Below are 27,424 nucleotides of genomic sequence, written 5' to 3'. Positions count from 1 at the left end.
AGGTACATGGCTAAATTTCCACAAATAAGTTCACTAATATACCACAAAGAGCTCCCTGAACTTTTATTAAATTTAATGCAAAGTTCTTTCTTTTCATTTTCTGCTTCTACATAGTTAAAATGCTTTTTATCAATGTAAAACGGCTCTTGCCTTTTGGCTTCTGTCGTGAGAGTCTTTTGAACTCTGAAACACTGTAGGGTATCACCTATATATGGAATCTAAAACATACAACAATCGACCGAATATAACAAAAAAGAAGGAGAGTCACCAATATAGAGAACAAACTAATGGTTGCCAGTGCGGAGGGGGAGGAGGGGGCAATACAGGGGTGGGGAAGTGAGAGATCTAAACTACTGGGTGTACGACAGGCTCAAGGATGTATTGTACAACACAGGGAATATAGCCAATATTTTGTAACAACTGTAAATGTAAAGTAACCTTTAAAAAGTATATAAAACTTTTTTAAAAAAGAAATCATACTTAAAATTCGAAACAATTTAAATGTCCATCAACAGGAAAATGCACATATAAATTATTGTATTTCCCTACATGGGAATCCTACATAGCGAGGAAAGTACATGAACTAGACAGATCTTTACGTGTCAGCATGAATGAATCTAGAAAAGATAACACTAAATAAAGCAAGTAACAAGAGAAAACAAAATAGAATACTATATGCAGTTTAAGAATACTTAAAAATGTAGCCTACATAGAAAGACATCCATGCCAGTGATGGAGACCAAGTTCAGAAGAGTGGTTACCCAGGGTCAGCTGGGGAGTGGCTGTGTTTGGGAAAGTGGTCACACCAGACTCTTCAACGGGAATGGTAATGTTTCACTTCACACACTGGCTGGAGGACGGAGGAGTGTCTGCGATGTTATAATGTGAGCACGCTGCATGTGAAAGCCATTGCTGACCACATCTAGGGGATCTGACGCGCGGTAGCTGGTAGTGGGTGGAGGCATCCAGAAGGTGGTGGTAGAAGAGGAACGTTGTACACGTAACGCCTAAGGCCTGACCAGAGGACGACCACTGTTCTAGAAACTGGACACAAATCCAACTTCTACGGCCAATCTTAGAAGACAAACTGAGGCATATTTAAAATTTTAACACTTTATGTGAGCAAAAATAGATTTAATTCAGGCACCACAAAGCGGAAGAGGTGAGGAGCACTCCAGCCACAGGAGCTGCAGAGATGTTTATTTTAAAAGGGCAGAAGCAAAGCAAGGAAACGACTGATTTGCTATGGCTTTAACGCCTAGTTGGTGGTTTGTAACTGGTTGTCCTCAGCGGTTTTCGTCACCCTGAGGCGTTGACAGCCTTAGATTTTGGTTGGTTTACATAGGCAGCCGCATCACTAGAGCCACCGCCGTCTAACGGCCTCCTTGCAAGGTTAATTTACTAACATCAATTGTCTGAATTCTTCCTCTCACTCAGTCACTTCACTTCCTACGCCTCAGTTTCTCTTCTGTAAAGTGGATATTCAGTAGGAAATTCTCTGTGGAGGTGTCAGTACGAAACAAGGTGATTATTAGTAACCACGATCATGTCCTGAATGCATGGAACACGTCAGCATTTGCCAACCACCGTGTCAAGTCAGCAGAAACTACAGAAATTAAGAGCTCTCCGCAGAAATTCACACACCCGTGCACCATGTAACGGACCACAGGCGGACGTTCATTCAGCCTTTCCTGTGTCCCTCAGAGACTGCACGCTCTCTCCTGGGCGGGGCGAGCACAGACAGCCGGAGTTTAACTACTTTTAAAATTCCTTGATACAACCATGTCTCACTTTTGTTTGGACCAGTCAGCAAACGTTTTTTGTAAACCCCAAACCCTGCACACCTCCTACCTTTCGCGCCGCCCTAGTCTCAAAGCTCCCGCGACTGCTCCTCAAGCTAGGCCGCGTCGTCATGGGAGGCGGGGCTGCGTGCTGCTCCTCAAGCCGCGTTGTCATGGGAGGCAGGTCTGCTTGCGGACGCATGGCGAGCGCGCAGAAGTCCTCGAGCCCCGCCCCCACGGGCCCGCCCGGAGGCTTAAACCGCAACCCCGCGGCTCGGGAGGGCGTTGATGCCCGCGCCAACACCAGGCCGTGCGTGGGCTCCGGAGCGCGGCATGGAGGGGCCGGCCTAGCTGGAGCCCGTGGCCCTATGTCTTCTGGCTGCGACTCCGGTCCTGCGCACGCTGCGGGGCCGCAGCCGCCGGGCGGTGAGCCGGGGCCCCAGGCGGGTGTGGGCATCGTGTCCGCAGCCAGCGTTCCCGAGGCCGCGCTCGGGCCATGATCACTCGGTGAAGCTGGGCCGGGAGAGCGCGGCCGACTTCTCGCGCTCTGAGGACCTGTGCGCGCTGCAGGGTTCGGTGCCTCTGCCCGCCTTGCCCGCTTCCCTGCAGGAGAGCCTGCTGGAGTTAATGCCGACCGCCTCCACGGGGTGGACTGGGCGCCGCTCCTGAGCGCCCTCTGCCCCTAATCTGTATCCAAAGCTTCTTCCAGCCACGGCTTGGCGAGACAAGTTTGTACTTCGCGCTTCCAGGGGCTGTCGTGTGGGCGCTACGAAGTGAAGTTTTAGATGGTACAAGGTGGAGGGTGGGCACTAGAACCGGTGCCCAGTTCCCGGGTGTGCGTGCAGTAGGCGGGGCGTGCGACCTAGGACTCCTGCCAGCTCGGTGACCCCGGCCTAGTGCCTTAAGGCTTCAAGGTCTCAGTGTTCTCATCTGTAGCATGGGCTTAATAGGACCCAGTCTCTGTGGCGGTTACAAGGATGCACTGTTCATGCTTGTAGGTTCTACAATGTAGTACACTGAGCACAGTTTGGAGCATCGTTAATTGTTGCACAGATGTTACCTGGTCTGTTGAATGACTTTGCCTGGTACACACCAAAGCGATTAGGAAATGCGTATATCCCCGCTTCATTTCCTTTCCATTAAAACAGGGCTCAGGAAAAAAAAATCTTTTTTCAATAGTCGTATCATGTAGTGGAAAGAGCACCGGTGTGAAGGCAGCTTAGGGTTTGAATTCCAGGGCTTATGCTCTCTGTGGCCTGGGCAGGTTACTTTTGAACTGCAATCCCCACACTTGTAAAATGACTTTAAAAACCACTCTTTCTGTGGGTTCTTAGAATTAATTAAGCAGGTTATGTGTGTAAAGTATCCTGGAACTTGAATGAGTTGTCAGAACCAAGGGCTGCTGGAGACGATGCTTCTGCCCTAGGTAATCTTGTCTTCTACAGGGCGGCAGGTAAACACAAGCACAGTAGTCAGTGCTCTGGAAGAAGTGAGTTCTGGTGCTACAGAGCGCAAAATCTTTTTTTTTAATTTAATTATTATTTTATATTGGAGGATAGTTGATTTACAACATTGTGTTAGTTTCAGGTGTACAGCAAAGTGATTCAGTTTTACATATATCCATTCTTTTTCAGATTCTTTTCCCATACAGTTTGTTATAGGATATGGAGTAGAGTTCCCTGTGCGATGCAGTAGGTCCTTGTTGATTACCTATTTTATATATAGTCGTGTGTATATGTTAATCCCAAATTTCAAATTTATCCCTCCCCACCCCCATCTTTCCCCTTTGCAGAGCACAGAAACTTGGAAGGGAAAGTTCAAGGTAGGCTTCTTGGAGGAGGTGCCATCCTTTCTAAGGATATGTAGAAACTCCTGGGGTAGCAGGAGGGAGCAGTGTGTGTCAGAGTTTGAGAAATATAAGAAAACATGGAAAAACTAAGGTACAGGACTGGAACTCAGGGTTTGGGCAAGAAATGAGAGTTGATACTGGAAACCTACTGGGACCCGACAGAACAGGGCCTTGTTTGTCCTGTCAGAAGTTTAGATGTTTATCCTGAAGGCTGTGGGAAACACTGAAGAACAGTGAGATGCACTTCTGGTTTTGAGGCTCTCTCGGACCTCCATGTGGAAGGCAGTTGATTGGGTGCAGGGTGAATTGTAATCTAAGCGTCCCACTTAAGTTATAAAAGGTTGGACTGGGTTTTGGAGATCAGAGACAGAATTGGTGGGGCCTGGTGACCAGTTAGAAAAGGGAGGGCAGCAAGCGTGGGTGACAGTTTACAGCTGCATCTTTTTGTGAGATACAGAGCACAGTAGGAAGGGATTGGGGGTGGCGAGAGGATCTTACTTCATCTTCAGTGCTTTAGAGGGGCCTGGTAGACGGGTCTGGGCCCAAGGTTCAGATCTGGGCTTTTTGGGAGGACAGGTGTTTAAAGGCATGGGAGATACTTAGGTTACCCACAAGATGATACAGAGAATCATAGGTCTGAGAGTTTTTTATGTGGGTATATTTGAGGGTGTTAATAAGCTGAGAGAAAGTAGCCAGCAGAGAAAGGGGGTGAAGATCTAGGAGAGGAAATGATTGTTCATTTGTTTTCAAAAAGCTGAATACTTATTGTGTGCCTGGCCCCTTTTTTAGGATCTGGGGTTCACACCATCTGTTATCTCTCCTGCAAGGACAGTTCAACTCATCCCCTGGTGAAGAGAAGTCAGATTATTCTTTGCATCCCATTCAGGTGTAGGAACTGTTCTGTACCTCTGATGGGACTTTACTTAACCAAAGTAATAATGTAGAAATCAAAATAAATTCTAGCTGGAAGGGACCTTAAAGGCTACTGTACTTAATTTTGCCGAATATTTTACATTGAATTTAAGAAAAATTTATTGCAGAGCCCATTCTCTTCAGAGTTTCTTCACTGAACTTTCTTTATGTCTTCAATCCAGTGGGTCCAGCTTGTAGATTTTGGCCTCCTCCTAAATTTGCTTCTTCATCCATATTACATTTTGCCCGGACTATGACAGAAGCTCCTGGGTGGCTTCGCGGCCCCTGGACTCAGTTCCTCTAAGTTCATCTGCCTACTGGGGTTGAGTGATCTTCTAACATGAAAAGATACGCCTAAAATAATGCTGCTAATGGCTTGCCCACACAGAGTTAGTACATACTAGCCGCCCAGCGTGTGCTCTGCACAGAGGCATGTAGTCTGAACTGTGCTTGGCCAAGCCTCATGGGGCTCTTTGGTCCTGAGGAAGCGGAGCTTTCTGTGGTCACTCCCTTTATCTAATTGGTCCTTCAGCAGCGTGGCTCCTTTTTCTAATCAACAGAGGCACCCTTACTCAGCCAGTGGTAGCCCCAGGCCTCATCACCTGTGGGATACAAGCCATGCTCTCTCCCAGGCTTGCTTGGGCCAACATCTCTATTTTCATTTTTGTCTCTTCTCACACTTGGACCCCTGCCCTTTAGTCATCGCCACATGCAGTGTTTACTGTGCCCAGCCGGTGTCAGCCTTGAGTGTCATTGCACAGGTGCTCCCTCTGCAGTTAATGCACCTCCTCCTCCAACTCTGTATAGCCTCATCTTTCTAGATTCTGCTTCAGGGTTATCATGAAGCCATCACTTGGATATAACATTCTGCCTCCAAAGGAACCTCTGTGCATAAAGGTTATGTTTCTTTATCTCATGTGATTGAAATTTTGAGTTTACACATCTCCCTCCTTAATGAAGGCTTTAAGGGCAGGAGTCGTTTCTAATCCTTAGCACAGAGCAGGTGCTTTTTTTTTTAATGCTTTTTAATGATGATAAAATGTATGGTTTAAACCACTTATTTTACAATAATTTTGCTTTAGATTCTGGCAGAAATAAAGTTTACAGAAGTCGTGTTCCTGCGATAAGAAATAAAGATGTGACCTCCAGCTGTGTAAAGCTCTTAAATGCTGTGTAAGTGCGTCGGGTGCGCTAAGGAACCTGGAGCTAAGTGGGCTAGTTGTGAGAGAGAGAGACTTAACTGTGTTAACAATGGTAAGCCTTCATTGTGTCCTGCCGACATTTGATAGTTGCTGTTGGGGCAAACTAAACCAGTAAAATTTTAAACTCTTCCTCCATTTTAAAGGGATTGAATAAATTGGCCACTTTGGTGCACCTGTGTCCTGCGAATTGTCCAATTAGAGATGGAGGTTTAGAAAGTGAGTTTCAGTCTTGTTTAAGTCTCTTCCCATCAGACTGGTTTTGTGATTTCCTACATACCATGTTACTTCCTGTCTACCTTTTCTTGGTGTTGTTCATGCCTGGATTGTCTCCTGTACCTGCTCAAACCTTGGTCTGTTCTCATTTGTACCATGAAATTTTGTCATGCTGGATACTGTCAGAACTAATTTTACTTAACTTTGTGTTAAGCCACAAACCACAAATTTTGTATATTTTCTGTTTTTTTTGTTTGTCTATATCTTTATGGTTTTCTCAAGAAATATTATGGGAAGGGAAATAGCAAGATGTAAAGAGCAAAAAAGTCATCATTCTCTTTAAATTGTTAGAACATCTAGCTGCAATCATAATTATGATGCACTGTGGTATGTGTTAAAAGAGGAAATACATGTAATGTCCCGTAGGAGCAGCAAACTCAGTGGTGTTAGTGGGGGTGTGTCATGGAACTAATCAAAAAGCACGTGACTGTTGGTTGGTGTCCTGAAACATTAGTGTGTGTTCCCTGTGTCCAGTAGTGGTCTGGAGGGGTCAGGAAGACTGCCTTTCAATTTGAGGGAACAGAGAGCTTGAGGTCCTCTCTCTTATATTGCTCTAGTATACTGCATAGCACCTAATAAAATACTGGGTTTATAGTTGACTTTTAAATCACTGATTGATAAACAACATTGGGATGTATCTTTGGAAATGAAAATAGGAAGAATCTTATGCTTTTTATTTTTTTCCTTTTTTTCCTATATCTGAAAAGATATGTAGTACTTTGCTGAGTGGTTGGGAATAAAGTTTGCAGTATTCAGTGTATTCAGTTTTAGTATCTAAATAGAATTAAACTGTTGCAATAAACTGGAATAACACTTTGTTACTGACAAGTTTTAGAATGCATCTGTTCGTCAATTACCTGTTTGGGAAGATTGTAGTTAATGATTTTGAGAATGTGGCTATAAACCTCCAATTGACTCAAGAAAAGCAAATAAGTCAAGATTGACAAATGTATAGGCTCTTCATCTTATTGTGTGTGTGTTTTTTTCCTTTTAGTTATTTTTCAAGGTATAAAGAATTCTATCACACTTAAGACAAGTTAAGTAAACTTCATGGGGTGTAATCTGACATGGCAGGGAGCAGATCACATGGCCTAGATCTTAAAGGTGATTTTATGTTTAAACTTTCATGAAAACATATGTGATTGAAGCACATTAATATATTGATACAGATGGCAGTTCATTTTTGTCTTTTTTTTTTTTTTTTTTTTTTGCGGTACGGGGGCCTCCCACTCTTGTGGCCTCTCTCCCGTTGCGGAGCACAGGCTCCAGACGCGCAGGCTCAGTGGCCATGGCTCACGGGCCTAGCCGCTCCGCGGCATGTGGGATCTTCCTGGACCGGGGCATGAACCCGTGTCCTCTGCATCGGCAGGTGGACTCTCAACCACTGCGCCACCAGGGAAACCCTAATTTTTGTCTTTTGATACATGTGAGTGCAGCTTTCATTTTGCTGAAAGAATATGACCAGTTTTCAGTTTGGGATTCTACAATTTAGTAAAGATACTCCACTTAATTTTAGAAATAAGAGATTTAATATATAATACCTAATAATACTTTTATGTATTTTAGTTACTGAAAATATTTATTGTAATACTGTGAAGAAACTATGCCGTTATAGTCTTCAAGACTTAAATGAATCAAGTGTTTATTAGCTGCTGTAGTTTTTAAACTAATAAAAATCAGTACATCAGCAATTTGTAAATACAGTTTTTAAAATAATGCCTTAACAACTTTACAGTGGTTATAATGACTGTATTTAGGCCTAAAGTTATTTAATAATTTGACATGAAGCCTTTTTAATAGTTTGATGGTGCAGATCAGGGATAGGTAATCTATGGCTGGTGGGCCAGATCCAGCCCGTCGCCTGGTTTTGTAAAGGAAGTTTTTTTGGAACATAGTCGCACCCATTGTTTACATGGTAGTTATGGCTACTTTCACCCTACGCCAGTGGGGCAGAGTAGTTGCAACAGAAACTGTTTATCCCACAAATCTGGAAATGTTTAAATTTAGATTTTAAAAATTGAAAAATTCTTTGAACCTATACAGGGCAAGTCCATTGACCCCTGAGGTAGAAAACAGCCAAGAACTTTGGTGCCAAAGCCAAATGGCCTAGGTTCAAATTCCCTTTCTCCCATTTCATAGCTAGTGACCATGGGCAAATCACTTAACCTCTATGCCTCATTATGAGGTTTAACTGAACTCATTTGTATAAATAGTGCCTGGCGCATACTAAGCACTGTGCAAGTGATTGCTGTTGTTTCTGCTTGGAGCTTTTATAAGTTATTGTTAATAGAAAAATGACACTAATGATTTTCCTTTTAGAGTGTCAAAGGCACTTCGAGTCTTTTATTTTTTCAAGAATGTAATAAGACTTTTTTCATTTACAGTCAGTGTTCCCTGTTACCAAAATTTACTTTATGAATATAAAGAATTGAATGTCTTTAAGACAGTACTTGTGCTTAGATGTCAAACCATTATCTTCCCAAGGCACATCCAACTGGCTCTGCATAGTCCAGGCCTCTGAAGTTTGTGTGCACACCCTAGGTAGCATGTGAGATCCATTTTGTAAATATAGTTTTTCAAATAATGCTTGGACCTTCCCTGGCGGTCCAGCAGTTAAGACTATGTGCTCCCAATGCAGGGGGCTTGGATTCGATCCCTGCTCAAGGAACTAGATCCCACGTGCCTGCCGTAACTAAGAGCCCACATGCCACAACTAAAAGATCTGGCATGTTGCAACTTAAGACCCGGCACAGCCAAACAAACAAACAAATAAATAAATAAATATTTTTTAAAAATAAGTAAAACAAAATAATGCCTTAGGAGTTAGGAAAAGAAAATATCAGAACATTTTTACCTTTGTATTATTTTAAAAAATCTGTGTAGTTTATCATGTACCTAAATTATATGTATGGAACTTTGTGTATATAATTTGTTAATAAATAAGATGCTTGTTAAAAAGTTTTCTTATGGTTTTCCCAGTCAGGTGTTTGGAGGCCATTGGAGGACAGAATGATGAAATATAGAGCCTCAGCAAAGATAGAATTTAGAACCAATTCCCTGACTTAGAAGATAAGGAAAATAATTCATAGACTGTAATTGAGTTGTCCAACTTTACATAAGTGTTCAGAAACAGGAAATCCAGTGGCTAGAATCTAATCACTGACTGACTAAAATCTGGGTCACTGGACTCATAAACCAGAAGTGACTGTTTCATTTCTCAGGTTGATGCTCCTGGCATATATACTTGATATGTGTGTGTGTAAATCTCTGACATAATAAGCCGTACTCAGTAGGCACACACTGTTTCCTTATTCAAGCATCTTAATTTCATCCCATTAAATCTTTGAAGTATCAGACTATCAGAAGGCATGAAGAAACCTGGGCTGAGAGTCTTCGTTCCAGGAGACCTGATCTTGACTGTATGGCTGGTTTGAGGCGCATCACTCTGAACTGCAACACGCTCATTGGTGACCTGGGTGCAAGTGCTTTGGCAGAATCTCTTAGTGAGGATTTATGGCTTAGAGGTAAATTCTAAAATTGAAAATATTGAATTTTTAATATGATATATGCTTAGCTTTTGGCATGATACTGTTGTGATAGGATGTTTTTTAAAGCCTCATTTTACTGATAGCTTTTATTTTGCTTTTAAACTTTCTCTAAGAGTTGCATATATCCTTTATAGAAAATACAGAGTAACAAGAGAACAATTACCTATAATTTTAATACCCAGATATAATCACTGTTCATTTTGGTGTATATACTTTCAGTCTTTTTTTTTCTATAAATATATTTGTACACTTAGGGATTACAAAAGTAGAATTGTAGTATACTTGCTATTTCATATTCCTGCTTTTTTCACTTAATGATGTATCATGTAGTATTGCATCGTATTGATGTCCCATAGTTTAACCAATTCTTTGCCATTAGATTTAGACAGTTTGCTTTTTCCTGTCACAAACAATGTGAATACGTTATATATACATCTCTGTGTCCATCGGGCTTACTTCTGTAGAATAAGGTACTACAAGTGGAATGACTAAGTGTGACATATTTTTAAGACTTTTGATACACGTGGCCAAATTACCACCCAGAAATGCTATGCCAGTTTGTAGTCCACCCCAACAGTAGATGTGAAGCCTGCCTCTCACAAACACTGGCTTGTAGCACTTGTAAAAAAATGTAAAACTACAAAAATGAGTACCTCTCCATTTTCTATGCAAGTGGGATTACTCCAAATTCTATAACATTTTTCAATTAATTTAGTATGAGCATTTTAGCAAGTCAGTAAATTTGCATCTCCTGCATCATTTTTTGGAATTGTTCAGTATTCCATTATATGAATATGCCACAGTGCACATAGCTTATCCATTCTTGTGTATAAGCTTTGTCCAGTTTTTCAGTTACAAATAGTCCTCTGATATATATCCTTACCTATATCTCTGACTATTTTGGTTAAATTCTTAGAAAGAGAGTTGTTGGATCAAAAGGGTATAGACATTATTTAAAGGCTTTTCTTACAGAATCTTGCCTTAATGTGATAGGAGAATAACCACATTTTGTTTTATTTTGTATTCATTTGATTTACTGGTGAGGTTTACTGGCTGTTTGTATTAATTTGGCTATTTGGTTAATTATACCCTGTGTCCATTCTTCTGTAGTGAGAGTTTGTAAGGGTTGTATCATATCCTGTCAGATCCATATGTCTGACTTGCTATTTCTATGTGTCATGAGGGTGTTGAAAGACTCCAATTATTTTAATGTGATGATCCACTCAACACTTAAATAAATGACTCATGATAGTTATATTTTTTAATACCTGTGCTTTGGTGATGATCCCTTTGGTTTAAATGAGTAGGTTGTTCAGCCCCTAGAATTCATGATCAGTTTTTCTGGTTTTTGTCTGGTTTTTGTCTGACTTTTTATGGAGAGAGTTCTTGACCATCATATTTCATGATAGGTTTTTATTATGTATTCTCTATTCACACAGTGTTTGAATTTGTTATTATTTGTAACCTCTTAGACTTGTCTTTTTTTCCTCTAAAACTAACAGTTATTACATTTCTTCTATTTTGTTTTCCCCTTTTAACTAGTTTCATGTGTGATTTGGAGCTGAAGATCATGATCAAAAGAATGCAGTGCATTTCTGAGCTCCACCAGGTTTTGCTTGTGAGGTTTACATGCCACTGCCGCCCTTGCTAATTATGAACTGAGATTCATTTTGTGATGCTTTTTGCTCATAGGTTATATACAGTTATTCTTCAGTTCTGTAATTGTAAAATATGTTGGATGATTCATTGGGACTAAAGGCAGGGTTATCATTGCACATCCAAGAAGAGGTTTTTAAATTGGATTATGCATTATGTGTGTGCGTATACATTTCTGTTTTTTTCCATATCCAAAATTACAAACCTGCCATGACTTCTCTTGTGCAGGACTCTTCCACACGTGAGAAAATGGGAGCTGTCTATATGTTAAATCTGTATAGACTTTGCAAATGACCTTTTGTCTTTCATCGAAAGCACTGGACCTGCAGCAGTGTGGCCTCACCAGTGAGGGAGCAAAGGCTTTACTAAAGGCCCTTGAAACCAACAGAACTCTGCTCGTTCTGGATATAAGAAAAAATCCACTTATTGGTATGTGGTCACTTTTTTTAAATTGATAAACACATAGGAAAACAAAAAGAATTTGTTCACGTATTGACAGTTTTTAAAACTTAATGTGTTTAACTTTCCTCATCATATACAGCTGGCCCTTGAACAATGTGGGGCTAGGGGTGCCGACCCCTACGCAGTTGAAAATCTGGGTATAAGTTTATAGTCAGTGGTTCCGCATCTGTAGATTCAACCAACCTTGGATCGTGTAGGATGATAGTACATATTTATTGAAAAATATCCGTGTGTCAATGGAACAGCGAGGTTCAAACCCATGTTGTTCAAGCTGCAACTGTACTTTGCTAGTGTTGCACTTCCCTTATGTCTTTAGCAGATAATGTACTAATTAAAGTGAATTATACTTGTAAATTGTTCTTATCTCTACTCTAAATAGAGGTGAACCTAGATACTAAGCCTGCTTCCACAAAGAGCATTATTTCTTTCCTGTGCAACCTCTGAATTCTTGCCAGCAGTACTTTATTCATTTGTCAGATTCACAAGTAATTTTTTTACTATCTTCTGTGTGCCAGATACGGGTTTAGGCACTAGGGATAAAGCAGTGAACCAGACAGACAAAAGTCTTGCCCTCATGGAGCTTACATTCTAGTGAAGGAGTTCAGATAGAAATGAGTAAACAGATAAGTCATATAATTTTAGGTAGTAGGAAGTGCAAAAATATCTTAATGTAAGGAGAGTGAGGGGGGGCAGGTAGGACTCCATTGGACAGGTTTGTTAGGGGATGGCTTTACTGGAGAAGTGGCATTTGAATGGAGACCTGAATGAAGAGAGGAGCAAGCCATGGAAGAACTGGAGTAAGCACATTCCAGGACAAGGAGGCAATGAGTATGCAGGCATGTAGGTGGGTGGAGTATTTAAGGAAAAGCAAGGAGGCCAACATGGCCAGAGTACTGAGTGAAGAAGAGTGTGGTATGACATGAGGTCAAGGAGCTAGCCAGGGGTCTGCTCTTGTAAAGTCTTGAAGGCCAGAGTAAAGATGTGGATTCTTCTAAACGAGTAGAGGGTTTTGAAGTGGGACAAGGCATGATCCAAATAGTATCTGAATAAGATGACCTGGTATAGAGAATAGACTTGGGGGGATAAAGAAGAGAAACAGGGAGGCCAGTTAGGAGACTATCACAGGGTTCCAAATAAGGGCTGTTTATGGCCTAGGTTAGGTTGGAAGTTTGCAGCAAGTGAAAAGTGGTTGAATTCAGGTTGTGTTTTGAGGGTGTAGCTAACAAGGCTTGCCGATATATTAGGTGTGGGGTATGAAGGAGACAGTAACAAGGAGACAAGTCGTTGATGATTATGTGTGCAACTGGGTGGTATCACTTAGAAGGGGGCTGATGGGAGGAGCAGCTTTTGAGGGAATATCAGGACTTTGGTTTGTTATCTTGGATGCCCTTTAGGTATCTAGGTGTCTGGACGGTGCTCAGACTGTACTTTCTATCCAAAGGTATGTAAAGCCACTTTAGATGCAAAATGTTTAAAGCTGACCTTTGCTGCTGCCAAAATAGTAGCCACTGGGGGCAGTCTGCAAGATGGCATCTTAGGTTTTTGAGGAAGAAATTAGAATACACAAAGCGGGAAATAAGTGTATAATTACATAATGTAGACTTCATATTTAATTTTATGGGAAAAGCAATAATTAGTTGGCTTTTGGTTTTAAATGGAAATAGCCACTCATTAGGAAATAATTACTCTAATTTCAATTTATTTTACTTTAAATCATTCTGTGATGAAAGCAGTTACCAAAAAAGGTCTCCAGAATGGAAAGAGTGCCAAGTTAGAGGCATATAACATGTTTTAATTCTCTTGGAAGAATTTCTCTTTAATGGCTTGTTTTTCTTTCCTTTTTAAAAGAAAATTATCAAGGTACTTTCTGCCATCTTAAAACTAAGTTTTTAGTCAAATGAAATGGCTTTTCTGTTTTTGAAAATGTTGTGTGATGCTTTAATTTAGCTTCCCAGAAATGCAGATTGAAGACCTTTTATTAACTTAAAATATCTTAATTTCCAATGAAGATCAAACCCTCCTAAATTACCTGTAACTTAAATGGCATATTTATCATTTCTCTCTCAGTACCAGTGGATAACTTCTCCATCGGTGAAGGAACCATACAAAGCTGCTAGACAGAAAAGGAGAACTATAATTTTGGAAAGTGGTCGAAAAGGAAAAGCTACTATTAGAATTGGTAACTCTTTCTTTTTTTTAATGCTACTAGAATTTATACCCCTTATATTTTCCGGTGGGCTAAAATTAAAACAGCGTTAATGGTTATTCCTTAACGGTTAATTACTTCCTTAACGGTTAGCTGTCAATATTATTTGTGGTTCTTATGGAACGTGCCTAGGATGTTCCTGACACATAGTGTTTAATATGTATTAGATATTAATTTTAATATGATAAAGCTCTTGAAGTGACAAAATCCATATCCAGATATGAGGTCACCTTTTCTCCCTTTCATGTGGGGTCCATGCCTTAGGAAAGAGAGGGAAGCATGTGATGTGTCTAGTGACAACCCCAAGATAAAATAAAGTAGGCAGAGCCCTTGGCGCTTTACAGATATGAATACCTTTTATTGTCATCACCACCCTGTGAACAGACAGTGTTTTATAGCAGCGCAGACAGGTTAGGGTCAGGTGCAGTGGGGAAGTGGGATCAGGCAGGATAAGAACGTGGGGAGAGTTGGGGGGGCTGGTTCCAGAGTCTTTACTAAGGAAACAACAAAAATCACAGATGATAATGACTGTTTTTTCAAAATGCAGGAATCAGTGGAAAAACTAGAAATGATCATGTTCAGAATTGTGATCTGTTATGTCTAAGTATGTAAAAGTCAGTTACTTTCCCATAAGCCAGAAATAACAATAAAAAACAAGGAAAGATCCCATTCGCAATAGTCACAAAAATTAGTAAATATCTAGAAGTCAGTTCAGTGTTCACCTGAAAAAGTTAGTGCAAAAGGATAGATGAAACATATTAAACATATATGTTAACATTAATAAAATGTAATGTTAACATATGATCTATTAACATGTAAAGCCACTGGCAGAGGGGAACACAGATCGGTGGAAAAGTCCAGAAACTGGTCCCTGTTTACTTGAGAATTGTATTTTAACTTAGACAATTTTAAAGTCTAACTTGACTTTTTGTCTAATTGACTGATTGAAGCATTGATAATTCATTTAAACAGAAATTATATATTTGCATCACAGCATACACAAATTCTAGTGAGTCGAAAAGATGCAAATGCAACTAAATGCAAGAAGCAAATATAAAATACAGGAGAGAATTTCTGTGTAAGTGTAGGGAGTACAGAAGCCTTCCTAAGTAAGCCATAAAACTCAGAAGCCATAAAGTAAAAGATATTTAATTACATGAAAATTTAAAACTTTTCTACAGTTCAAGACATAAACAAAACAAAATGACAGACACAAAAGTTTGGTAGTGTATTAACATATAAAGGTTACTGTTGATATAGAGGAGAACCCACAAATAAATGAAAAAGGATAACCAAATTTTAAAAAGGCAGGGGATGGTTTCTACCCGTATGAGCAAACAACTCAGAAGGAACACAGCTGGCTACTAGACAAATGAAGAGGGGCCAACTTCTTTAGGAAATGCAGATGAAAACCATGGGATTTTCTTCCCCTCTGATGGGCAGAAATTCTTAAGACTGATAACATCTGGTGTAGACGAGGGAACAAGCACACTTTGCCTATGTTAAGTATAATAAATGTGTTCAATCATGGAGCGAGGTTTGCAGCGTCCATCAAAGTTCAAAACTCTCTTGCTCTTTGACCAAAGACTTTTACTTCTAGGCACCTGCCCTCTGCCAGTACTCTGCCTTGCACAGAAGTGTGCATAAAGTCAGGCACCCACAAGTCCAATGAGGGATACTTACGTAATGGGGAAAATCTAGAGACAACCCAGATGTCCTTCAGGAGGGGTCTGATGAAGGAAATTAGGATCCATCCGTGGTATGGAGTAACGTGTGTGTGGAGAACGGGGAAGGTCTGTGAGCAAACTGGGAAGATGACCTGATACGTCATCAGGTCAAAAGGAAAAAGAGCAGGTGTAGAAAAGGACATTTCTGTTATTCCACTTAGAAACCCACAGTGTTTGTATTTGTAAATACTATATATGTATATATGTACATATGGAAACACGCATATATACACTTATACACATTTGTGTATCTGATCCTGAAAATACACAAAAAAACGTTAATGGCAACCACCTATATGGAAGGGAATAGATCTTTATATTTTTACTCTAGTTTTCCTAATCATGTGCAAATTTAGAGTTAATTTTTTATTTAAAAGTTAGGCAGTCAGGAGAGGCCTAGTGACTCTTTTGTGGGCTTCTCTCACCTCAGGATGCACTCGTCGCGCCCTTGTTGTTCCTGGTTTGTCTTTTGGAGCAGACACCACTGAAACGAGCGTCTTGTCATCGCTTGCCAACTGCCTGCGGTTTTCTTGCGCCCTCCTAACCCTCACCACCTTTGTGAGATGCTGTTTCGCGCTGGGGTGGTGCCTTTCCCCTCACACACACCCCTCTTATACCTTGGGAAGTCCCGGGGTTTCTCAGTGGGCATTCTAGAATACTCATCCCAGAGATGCAGTGGGTTTTTCAGCCACATGCATTTGGGGAAAACTCTGTTCCTGTATGAATTATCCTCTTGGGAGTTCACGATTCACTGGAGCTCTTGAGACGCTCTAGGAAGTTGAGTCAAGAAACCCTTGTAGCCCTGTTAATTCAGGATTTCCTAAATTTCTATGACTGACTGTGGCACCGCTTTTCCAGTCACAACCATCCTTATCAGCTTCCGTCATAGACTCCCTGGGGAGCGCTGCTCAGACTCTGTCCTGGAAGCTTTGCAGTCCCAGGATTACCCGCTGCTTCCACACCCTCCCGGCCCCCTGCTAGCACTCTGTCAGCCTGGCACCTTCTCCCTGCCCCCCAACTCATTCAGGCCACAGGCCCTGCCCTCGCTGTGGGATTTAGTGATAACGCCTGGGAGCGGTGGCCCAGCACAGCCCACGGCAGTGCTCGGCGTGGCTCACAGGGTTTAAAACACGCAATTTGAGCCCTTACTGGAACATGGGAAGATGATTTAAAGCCAGATGTCTTATTTCATAATCCCCGTGTCTCTGAAAGTGGGAGAAACAGATTGGGAGGGCCGTATGTTTCAAGCAAAAGGGAGACTGTTTCTCTGTGGAAGTAAAGAACAGGCCCTCACAGTTAACAGGTAACGTAGGGAGTTTGTGCTGAGTCTGCCATGTTGGGCCTGTTATACTCATTTATATGACCATTGGGTCCCTATTGGCATTTGCATTTACTGCCCATGCTTGAAACACCCCAGTGTCCCTGTCTTGGTCACGAGCCCTAATTCTGTTGACCTAGAAAGTTCTTTGTGGGAGCTTTCTATCAGGGCTCTCCTGCAGTGTCCCCACCCTCAAGCCCCTATGTCCTAGTACTTCTACAACGCAGAACTCCTTGTTGTGCAGACCTGATTGCTCCTCGTTGCTCCAGGATCCGATCGATCCAGTTCCTGGGAGAGCGTGTCTGCAGGGCCCTCTGCGGTCTGCAGTCCTGCCCCCAACCAGGCACCCAGCACCCCAGGTGCTGCAGAGAACTTGCTGGAGTCCCCCGTGCCTTGGCAGAGACAGCTCTCTGCCAGATGCCCTTCCTTCGTCTCCCCCTGTCGTGACCCCTCCCACCTCCCTTCCTCTGAAACCTTCAACCTTCCCTCGGGCAGAGTTACTTGCTCAGCTCTGTGCTTCCACAGCCCTTGTCCTGTGGAATTTGAATTCCCTCCACAGCTGTCTTGCTAGGTTGGGAGCAGCTGATTCCCCTTCATCTTTTTCTTTCTTCCCTCAGCCCCACAGCAGGGACACTCTTGGGCACCGTGCGAATTTAATCTTCAATTTCTAGTTGTTATGACATTGTTGCTGTGATGGTACCACCTACGTTCACAGTAGGATGGATAAATGTGGGGGGGACGACTGTAAATACAGATTCTTTGTAAATCCAGGTTTCTAATTCTTCCCCCTTTTAATATTTTTCCCCTTAAATCACATGTCCTTTTTGCTGCTCCAGCTCTATAATTGGACTGTCGCCTGGGGAACCTGAGGCAGCAGAATATCAAAGAGGGTAGACACTAAGTTTTTAACGTAAATGTCAACCAGGATACCTACTAGCTGTGAAAAGGGGGTCCCAGAATTCAGGCTCAAAGCCTATTACCAGATACTTGGTTTCCCTGCTTGTGTCTCTTCTGTCTGTCGACGTGCACTTGACTCCTATTAACTTTAACAGGAATTATGTGTGTGCCCTGAGAGGCAAGCATAGCTTTTAATGGGGGCTTCCTCACCCTGCTTTTCTTTGCTGATTACTTTTAATGAATCCCACCCAGTAGAAGTGGAATAATAAGACAGGATGTGCTTGAGAAAATGGAGAGAGTTATTACATATTTTCCTTGTAATCCAGAATAACATGTCAGCTCTTCTTCTGTTTGTCTCCTTTGTTTGTCAGTGGAAGATAATTTTGGCTTGCTTACTTTCCAAATCAGAAACTGAAGTCCAATACTAACGTATCCTAGATGAAACTTGACTCATTCATTTTTGAGAGTCTGTATGAGCCCTGTGCAAGGTGCAGAGAATGAAAAGACAAATTTATTGACTTCAGTAGATATTTACATAGCATTGAATGTGTTCCAGATGCTGTTCTGAATTTCTCAGTTATCTACTTTTGCATCATAGAACACTTCAAGACAGTGACTTAAAACCACAGCCATTTCTTTTGCTCAGGATTCTTTTCAGTCAGCAGGTGGGGCCGGGCTCAGTGGGGTGATTTCTTCTGCTGGTCTCGTCTGAGATCACTTATTCAACCAAAGTCATCTGGTGATCCACCTAGAGTCTAAATGGCCCCCGTCATCTGTCTGGCAGCTGTTGCTGGCTGGCTGTTGGCTGGGCCTGTTATTTCCAGCAGGCTGGCTCTGGCTTGCTTACATGGCAGTGATGTTTTAAGAGGGCAGGTATAGAAGCCGCATGCCCCTTGAGGCCTCAGCTTGGAAGTTGCACAGCGTCACTCCTGTTGCAGTCTCTTGGTCAAAGCAAGACCACAAGGCCAGCCCAGATTCAAAAGGTGTGGAGCACAAGACCCCACCTCTTGCTGGGAGGGCTGCAGAGAATTTGTGGCCATTTAGTCCTCACATCAGAGAGGCACAACAGAGAGATTTAGTAACTTGTTCAAGGTCACACAGCTTGGGACAATACAGTGTTTTAAGTGCTTTGAAAGCTGCTGCTCATTATTTTTAAATCTTACCGCCACTATTCGGACCAACTCATTTTTTTTCTCTGCAGCCTTGTAGAGAAAGGGTCGTTCACATTGCTGTGTGGCTGCCATGGGTTGGAAGCCTCATATATGTTGTACCACTGAACTGTCATAACTAGTATGAAATGGAGATATTACTATTATTCCTAATATTCAGATGAGGAAACTGAGGCTCTTGGAAATTAAGTATGAGTCGTATAAGAGAATGTTAACTCACTGTTCCATATGCAAGAGTGGTCTCCCTAAGTAAATTATAAATGTTCTGGCACAGATCTTTTTTTTAATCTCTTGTTTGCATCTGGAAAATGGTTTTTAAAACTTTTCTGTTGCTTTGTTAATGGTAGTTGCACATCGTAGAAAAATAGCTGGAACAAAAAACATGTTTTTCAGATGTCCAGTGGAGCCCCAGAATAAAAGCAAGATGAATATTCATTTCCACATTGGCAACACCAAAGAAGATGATGCTTTAGAAAAAAGATTTCTCGACAAAGCTCTTGAACTCAATATGATCTCCCTGCAAAGACATAGGTGAGCACATGTCCCATTCAGAAGCTTGTCAGAGAATTGGTTTAGTTTTCAGACGCTGAAGGAGACACATCTAGGAGCCTGCCCATCCTGGAGTAGCAGTTATTGTAACTAGTTGGGAAAGACCGTTTGTTACGGGGGTGCTCCTGCTGCTGCTTACAGGCCCCTTAGCATGATTCCACGGCCGGGAGCGTGGCGGGGGCCACACCTTCTAGGAGCTTTGGTCAAAATTTCCTTTGACAATCTCTGCTCTGACAGCACAGAGGGTGCCATCCCATCTCTGGTGCAGCTTGCATAGCCTGTTCAGTGTAAGAACAGACACTGCTGCTCCCCTGAACGTCAGAGAGAGTAGTTAATTCTGTCAGCTCCATGAAAAACGTATGTTCTCACGCATGAGAATAGCTGCCTGCCCCCTGCACGGCAGGCTCATCGAAGAGTTGAGCTAACCTAGGTTACCTGTGAGCATGATGGTCCTTCACTGCGTTTGAAAGGAATTTTCTAATGACTGAGATGTGTGATGCTCCTGGCCACCTGCGGGGGCTTTCAGGTGGGAGGTTGGACACGATGGCTTCAGGTGCCGTGACTCTCGCAGGAGCTGGTGACGGGAAGGAGGGTCATCCTGATGCTCAACCAGATGCTCCTGTTCTTAACGGCTGCATCGGTGGTTCTTCTGGGTCCGTGGGAGGCATTCGGGCCTCTCTGCATAATGCTGTCACCATCGAAGATGTCAGAAGCTGGCAGTCTTCATGAAGCATTTTTTGGAGATGCACCAGCTATGAGCACATCCTAACCAATATACATTCTGCCCTTGAACAGTGTTCAAAATTGAGAGTCGTTTGGGCATGGCTAAAAAAACTAAACAAACATAGTATTTTTCTCAAATGAACAGACTTATGATAGATTTTCTTCTTTTTTCAGAGAACAGCAAGACATCCACAGCTATCCCAAGCTGTTGAAACTTAACCTTAATTCTGACTTGAACTGGAAGCTTTTAAAAAGTCTTCTCTTGCTTTTCTACCAAATTCCAGCTACTGTTGTCTTTGCTGCTACTTTTTCTGCCTAGATCTCATATTCAAAGCTGCCTGTGGGTTTAATTATATGCCAATTGCAGGTTGTTGTTTTTAGAGACACACAGACACACAGCATGGAGGGTGGGTGGGGCCCTGTAGGTGCTGAATTTTGATCCTTTGCAAGATGACAGCAGTGGGGTCTTCTGGACTTTCTTTATACGGTTATTCTCATAAAGTGATAAAAGTGGCATACTATATGTTTATATAGCAAGGTCTGTTTTTAATACCAAATAGTTTATATCTCTATGCATTTATATCTCTGTGCCTTTATATTTCTAATAATACGGTTCTTGTTGGTATATGTTGAGACTTTGAGAATTTGTTAGGATCCCTGACCTTGTGCATTAGAGTGTTACGTTCTCAACAGTTGTGTGCCTCCCCTTCCCCCTCCCCTCTCCCTTTTTAAGCTGCTTCACAAGATTTGGAAGCTCCCTGATTCACTTTTACTTTCCTTTCAGTGGGTAGAAGAACGGTTGGTTGGTTGGTTGGTTTTTGTTTTTGTTTTTCAGTTATGCTGTTAAACTAAAAATCTGTGTTAAATTCCCTTACTGTTTCTTCACGTGACTGTTAGTAACAGGAATATTCGGCCCTCCATCTTTTCGCTTTTATCTTGTTTCCTAATTTATTCCAAACCAAATGGAATTAAGGCATTGTACTTGCTGGAAGGTAATTAAAAGACCCTAACACTTGGTGCATTACCTGGGAACACTGAGAAATAAAAAGAAAGGAGCAGACATCTTAGAGAGCAAACTGTCCTTGTGGAAGATATTTTGTTACTGCCAAGGAAGGTAGTCTAGTGCCTTGGTTTTTAATGTATGGTGGGATGTTGAGACCTTTGACTGTTTGAAAATATTTAGGTTTGTGCAGTAAACTGCTGAAGCCTAGAAAAGGTTTAGTGCATGCTGTATAAGTGTCCCGTGCTTGCTGGGAGACTAATAAACTTGGAGGCTTAACACAAGAGAAATTTACTATCTCACAGTTGTAGAGGCCAGAAGTGTGATATCAAGGTGTCAGCAAGGCTGCTCTCCCTACAGATGCTCTAGGGGAGATTCTATCCCTTGCCTCTTTCAGCTCTGGTGGCCGCCATCTTCCTTGGCTTGAAGCCACATCACTCAGTTTTTGTCTCTGTCTTCACATCACCCCCTTTCTGTGTCTGTATCTTCTCTTTTGTCTGTCTCAAATGTCCCTCTGCCCTTCTTGTATAATAAGGACAATTGTCATTATATTTAGGACCCATCCACATAATATAGGATGGAAATCCCATCTCAAGATCCTTAATGACATTTGCAAAACTTTTTTTTTTCCAAATGAGGTAACAGTCAAGGATTAGGACATGGATATATCCTTTTGGGGGCCACCATCTAACCAGCCATAAGACACTTTGATTTTGGCTGATGGCTGCAGCTTATGGTGTGGGAGAGTGGCTGTTTCTTTCGAGCCACTTAAGTAAAGGTCTGACATAAAGAAAAGGGGCATTAGGGAGTTGCAGGTGACTGAGCAATACCTGGAGCGGAATGAATAAGGCACCTGAAGGGTCTTAAGTATACAGAGACCTTTACCTGGCACTTGACTTGAGACTGTGCAGGAGTTTACAGGGCAGGAAAGTCTCGGGCAACCGTCCACCTTGCCTTACTCTTCAGGTACAGTTTTTCCCAAGCAGGCTTGACTGAGAAAAAGACTCAGTTGTAAGGAAAACATGTCTTGTAGAACTTGTTGGCATTGACACATATGGTCTACCGTAGGCTGAAGTGACTCCCTTTACATGTGGACCCAAGCTGACACTGGATTTGTCAATTATGCTGGAGAAACAAATGTTCTCTTAAAGGCAGCCGCCTTTGGTCTGTGCAGTTCCATAGCAGGAGGCAGTGAAAATGGCCATGGCGGCATAGGACTGTCAAATCTACGCATCAGAACTGGAGGTGTAATGTCACTTGACAGAACCCGTAATCAGTTCAGTACTGCAGTGTGAACCACAAGGTCATCAAAGAGGAAGGATAACTCAAGAGTCCATGTGTGACAGATGCTCAGGGCTGTGCACTGCACGTGGCAAATTCATAGTGACTAATCAACGTCAGGCTTCAAAGATTCCTCCTGGTTCGAAGTTTGCAGGTCAGAAATTTCAGTGAAATGGCATAGACTAATGGACATCCTAGTGAGGCTAAAACAAAAGAGACTATCTTTCTCTCAAATGCCATTGAGTTTCTGCTTTGTTCTTTGGTCAAATTCTGTACTGGATTCTGGGCACAAAAATGTGCCTAGTTTCTGTCTTCTAGGAGTGGGGCATTGGCTTGCTTTTGAGATTGTTTTTAAATTGTGGGGATAGTGCTGTAAAATCAAATTGTATCCTAGTAACTCTTTAGGCTCTTTAAAACACGGTTCATGAGAAACTTGATAAACTGATAAAACAGCCAAGGCCCTGAGAGACCCACACCCGTGTCAGTGACAGAAGTCCAAGCTACAGATACTGAAGGAGCCCTCAGTCGCATTCAGGAAATGAAAGCCCTGTGACTGAGAATGAACCAAATGTACAGCTGGGAGGATGGTTTATGGACATTTAGGACTTTGGATTTTTAACCCACAGTAACAAGGAAACTTGATTTCAAAATTGGGCTTTAATACTTTGGGACCTTAATTCATAAGAGCGTTTAATGTGTGCCCTTTTAATTTCTCTGTGAAGAATTTGATACTGGCGGAGGTGTACTTTCAAATTTGCAACATTTCTATGATTTCTGAATTGTATTACTGGATGCTTTTATGTATTTAATCTTAGTTTGTCATTTAACCTCATCAACTTTCTATGGTTAGCTGTGCTGTGGATGGCTGGTAAACAAAAAGTTGTTTCTGATCATTGGATATGAGTAGCCCTGGAGTTAATTTAAATTAAAGCAATTTCTCACCCATATCAGAGACTTCTGGGATGAAACTCTAAGTTGTCCACCAACAGTTCCCAGAGGCCACTCAAAGGAGTAGCCCCATAAAAGTGCGAGCAGGACTGTCCTGATAAAGGTCTTTTCTTTGTCCTGAAGGGAGAGCCATATTCCGTTAATTACAGGCTTAAAGGCATAGTTGAGTGGGTTAAGAGATTGAAAACAACAGGGAAACATTAGTGAAACAGGAAAGCATTAGTGACAATTTCCCTTCTCGTTCCTAATGGTACCAGCATGTGAAGGGAATTTGAGTAGTATAACTTTTAACCTCCCTGCTCTTATATTCACTGACACTGGCTAGGTGAGGTGACCTACTTGACTGGCAAAGTTGGGAAGAATAACTGGCCATGCTTTGCTAAGCTCTTCTTTCCTTCATCTTGGGAGTGAGTCTGGTGATAGAGAGATAAAAGTTCTCTGCTCCTTTGTGGACATGCCCCTTTCACATGGGTTTGCCTGGAACCAACTTGCTGCAACAAAGTGGGTAAGTCTGGATAATTCTAGAATTCACTTGACAGACTCACTTGGCTGTCTCATGAAACCCCATTTTCCAACATGGGCTCTAAAAGTAAAAAGTGACATAATGTGTGGGCTCCAGGGCAAAATGAAAATATAGTGCCTCTTGTTCAAACTGCAAAGAAAAAGTGTTGTTGAAAGTATTTGCACTGGGGTGCATAGTGTCCTCCCCAAATTCACGTTCACCTGGAACCTGTGAATGTGCCCAAGTAAATTCTTTTTTCAGATAGAATCGAGATAAGATGACATCACACTAGATTAGGGTGAGCCCTAAATGGGTTCTATGGGTTGTTCTCTCTTCTCTTTTTCATATATGTCATCTTTTTCAGCAGAAGTGTTTGGCTAATATTGGGAAGTAACACGAGTAAGAAAGGATATGATAAGATTCCTTGGACATTCTTGTTTTTTAGAAAACAACTGCTTTCTTTCTGAACTTACTTCAAGCTGGAAGTAAGTTCAGATTCAAATGGAAAGCATGGCCTCCTGGAGCTGTTAACACCTTCACTTAGTCTTGGATGTGACCAGTAGCACAGAATTCTGGTGGAACTCAGTAAGACTCCAAATGGGTACCAAATAAGCGTGTCATGGAAAGCACACCATAAGCAGGGTGAAAACTAGATGTGAATGGGGCAGCAGGAATGGTGGAGACACACATATTGCACATGTCTCCTCTGCTCATGTGTATATTTTATTGTCCTATAAATTTTACTTACAGAACGTAAGTTCAAAGATAAAATCATTAAGAATTTCAAGACAGCAATAGCACAGCATGAAACCAAGCAAGCGTGGGGCCCTTCTGAGCATGGTTCATGCGGGACTTGATCGACTGGTAAAAGAGCCAAGGCTCTGGGATACCCACACCATGTCAGTGACAGAAGTCCAAGCTACAGATATTGAAGCAGCCCTCACTGCCACTCAGGCACAGAAAGGTCTGTCACTGAGAATTAACCAAAATGTAAATTTAGGAGGATAATTTATGGACTTTTAGGACTTTGGATTTATAACCCACATTAACAAGAAAACTTCATTTCAAAAGAGAGTGTGAGGTCTTCATGTTTGCTTTGGTTGTTGAGGGTCCTTTGTGGTTACATATCAATTTTGGAGTCGTTTCTTCTACTTCTGCAAAAATAGGGGATTTTGATAGGCATTGCTTTAAATCTGTAGGTAGCTTTGTGTAATATGGACATTTTAACAATAGTTCATGAGCGTGGGATGTCTTCCCATTTATTTATGTTTTCCTTAGTTTCTTTCAATAATGCTGTAGTTTTCAGTGTACAATCTTTCATGTCTTTGGTTAAGCTTATTCCTAAGTATTTTATTCTTTTTGATGCTATTGTAAATGGAATTGTTCTCCTAATTTCTTTCTCAGATTGTTCATTGTTAATGTGCAGAAATGCAAGTGATGTGTATATGTTGATTTCATATTCTGCAAACAAACTTTGCTAAGTTGTTTTATTAGTTCTAATAATTTTTTTTTGAAATATTTAGGATTTTCTACATCTTTTTCAATAGTTTCCCTTTCAGCCTAAGTGTATCCTTAAATCTAGGGGACATTTTGACCTCCATCTTAGGCTTTCATCTTAATTCTCAACTTCTTCAGAGTCTTAGCTGGTTAGTGTTCTCCTCATTGTTTGCCACTTTGGAGAATCCAACAAAATGTTCTACTCAAGGGGAGCCCTCTTTTCTCTTCCACCTCTGAACCTGAATATCACTTATTCCTTACTTCATTCTCTTAGAACTTAGCATTCGAAGTTTAAATGGTGATCTTTCTTAAAGGAGGTCAATGTGCTCACCGAATTCAAGACCTCTGGTGAGTTGTGTCAAGTGCGTAGGAATCATATTAACTTCTTGACTGTTACCCCCCTGGAAACATTCCTAAAGTGGCGTTTGAGCTTGATATTCAGGTTTATTGGACACCGCATTAAAGAGTTTAACAGAATAAGAGTAAGCTGGTCTTTCCTAAAGCAGACTTTATCCAAGGGCGACCTTGTAGCCACCTGCATCGGGCTCATCCTCGTTGAGTCATTGAGTGCCCTCAACCCCCCTAAACTGTAAACTCCTTATAGACAAGACTTATGTTTTACAGCTCTTGTTCCCCTTCCCTATACCTAAACATGCCTGGAATAGAAGGTGCCTCTACGAACAGGTGTTGCTTTATTATAAACTACAGTTAGTACATGTATATGTTCATTTCCCTCTGGGAAAGGAGGCTACATTCCACAGGATTCAAATATCAAGCCCACAGATATATAAATGGTTGTATAACTATCCTCCCTCTATACAACTGTAAGATGATCATATCAAAGTATGGTCATTAATTGTTTTTTTTTTGTTTTTGTGGTACGCAGGCCTCTCACTGTTGTGGCCTCTCCCGTAGCGGAGCACAGGCTCCGGACGCTCAGTCTCAGCAGCCATGGCTCACGGGCCCAGCAGCTCCGCGGCATGTGTGATCTTCCCGGACCGGGGCACAAACTTACGTCCCCTGCATCGGCAGGCTGACTCTCAACAACTGCACCACCAGGGAAGCCCCCCATTCATTGTTTTTAATTGCAAACAGATAATAAGCAAAGTGAAAGGAACTTCTTCCAACAAAGTAAAGGCCAAAGTTCAAAAAGTCAAATTAATATGGGGTTTGTTACTATTCTAAATAGTAAAGAACAATGGCAAGAAATGTCACAGTGTTGGTTGCTATTAACATCTTTTCGTTTTCCATTACAGTTGTTTATATTATCTTCATGGGATATCACTGAAGTTATCAAGTTATCTTAATAGTCAAATTAAAAAACAAAATCCCTTGAAATGCCAATACAAAGAAAAATGAGTCAGAACATGAAAAAATGTTTTAGACAAGTTGACAGCATGTATTCTTTGTTCATATCTCTTTTTGAGAGAAGTTCCATCTTATTCACACCCACATGTACAATAGACTGAATAAAATAGAACCCCATCACTCAATGGTGATAAAAAAAGGAAAGTCAAGCTGGTTCCAGAAAATTCCTCTATTTATTCCTAGTATCTGGTTGCATCTGGCAAAAAAGAGCATTTTGAAATATTCTCTAAATTTTTGTATTTTATTTTATAATAATTTGCTTATTTATCTCAATGTAAATATTAAAAACGCATGAGAAATATTTTAACGTTTGGCATTTGACGATTCCTGTCTATTTCATTAATGTTTCCTTTGCGTCCTATGATGATCTTTTGGGATAGACAGCACACACCACTCTCATACTCCCCAGACTCTACAGCCGCATACATGTGCAAAATAGTTTGTGGGTCTGCGTTAACATACTCTTGGTTGAGGCAGGAAGGCTGTAGAGTACATAGTTTTTACACCTGAACATTTTAAGTGTTTTTGGAAAGTAACCCTAGTTTGAGTGCAAGTT

At 41.5% G+C, this 27,424-nt stretch overlaps 1 long non-coding RNA gene and 1 pseudogene across 3 annotated transcripts; one reads left to right on the top strand and one right to left on the bottom strand.

The window, feature by feature from the left end:
• Nucleotides 1–2,125, bottom strand: part of LOC132593495 (UDP-N-acetylglucosamine--peptide N-acetylglucosaminyltransferase 110 kDa subunit-like) — a 42,068-nt pseudogene extending 39,943 nt beyond the window's left edge.
• Nucleotides 2,022–27,169, top strand: LOC115850833 (uncharacterized). 3 transcript variants are annotated; one of them, XR_009559388.2, is made up of 8 exons: nucleotides 2,022–2,207; nucleotides 5,625–5,796; nucleotides 5,888–5,960; nucleotides 9,367–9,541; nucleotides 11,450–11,650; nucleotides 13,751–13,862; nucleotides 19,394–19,531; nucleotides 26,387–27,169. It is a non-coding gene; the product is annotated as an uncharacterized lncRNA (long non-coding RNA). The 3 variants fall into 3 exon arrangements; XR_009559375.2 differs by lacking the exons at nucleotides 5,625–5,796; nucleotides 5,888–5,960; XR_009559393.2 differs by lacking the exons at nucleotides 2,022–2,207; nucleotides 5,625–5,796; nucleotides 5,888–5,960 and adding an exon at nucleotides 7,025–7,121.
• Nucleotides 27,170–27,424: the final 255 nt, after the last annotated feature.

The sequence above is a fragment of the Globicephala melas genome, chromosome 1 (genome assembly GCF_963455315.2).
Source record: "Globicephala melas chromosome 1, mGloMel1.2, whole genome shotgun sequence".
Lineage (NCBI taxonomy): Eukaryota > Metazoa > Chordata > Mammalia > Artiodactyla > Delphinidae > Globicephala > Globicephala melas.
This window is presented reverse-complemented; position numbering and strand designations above follow the sequence as displayed.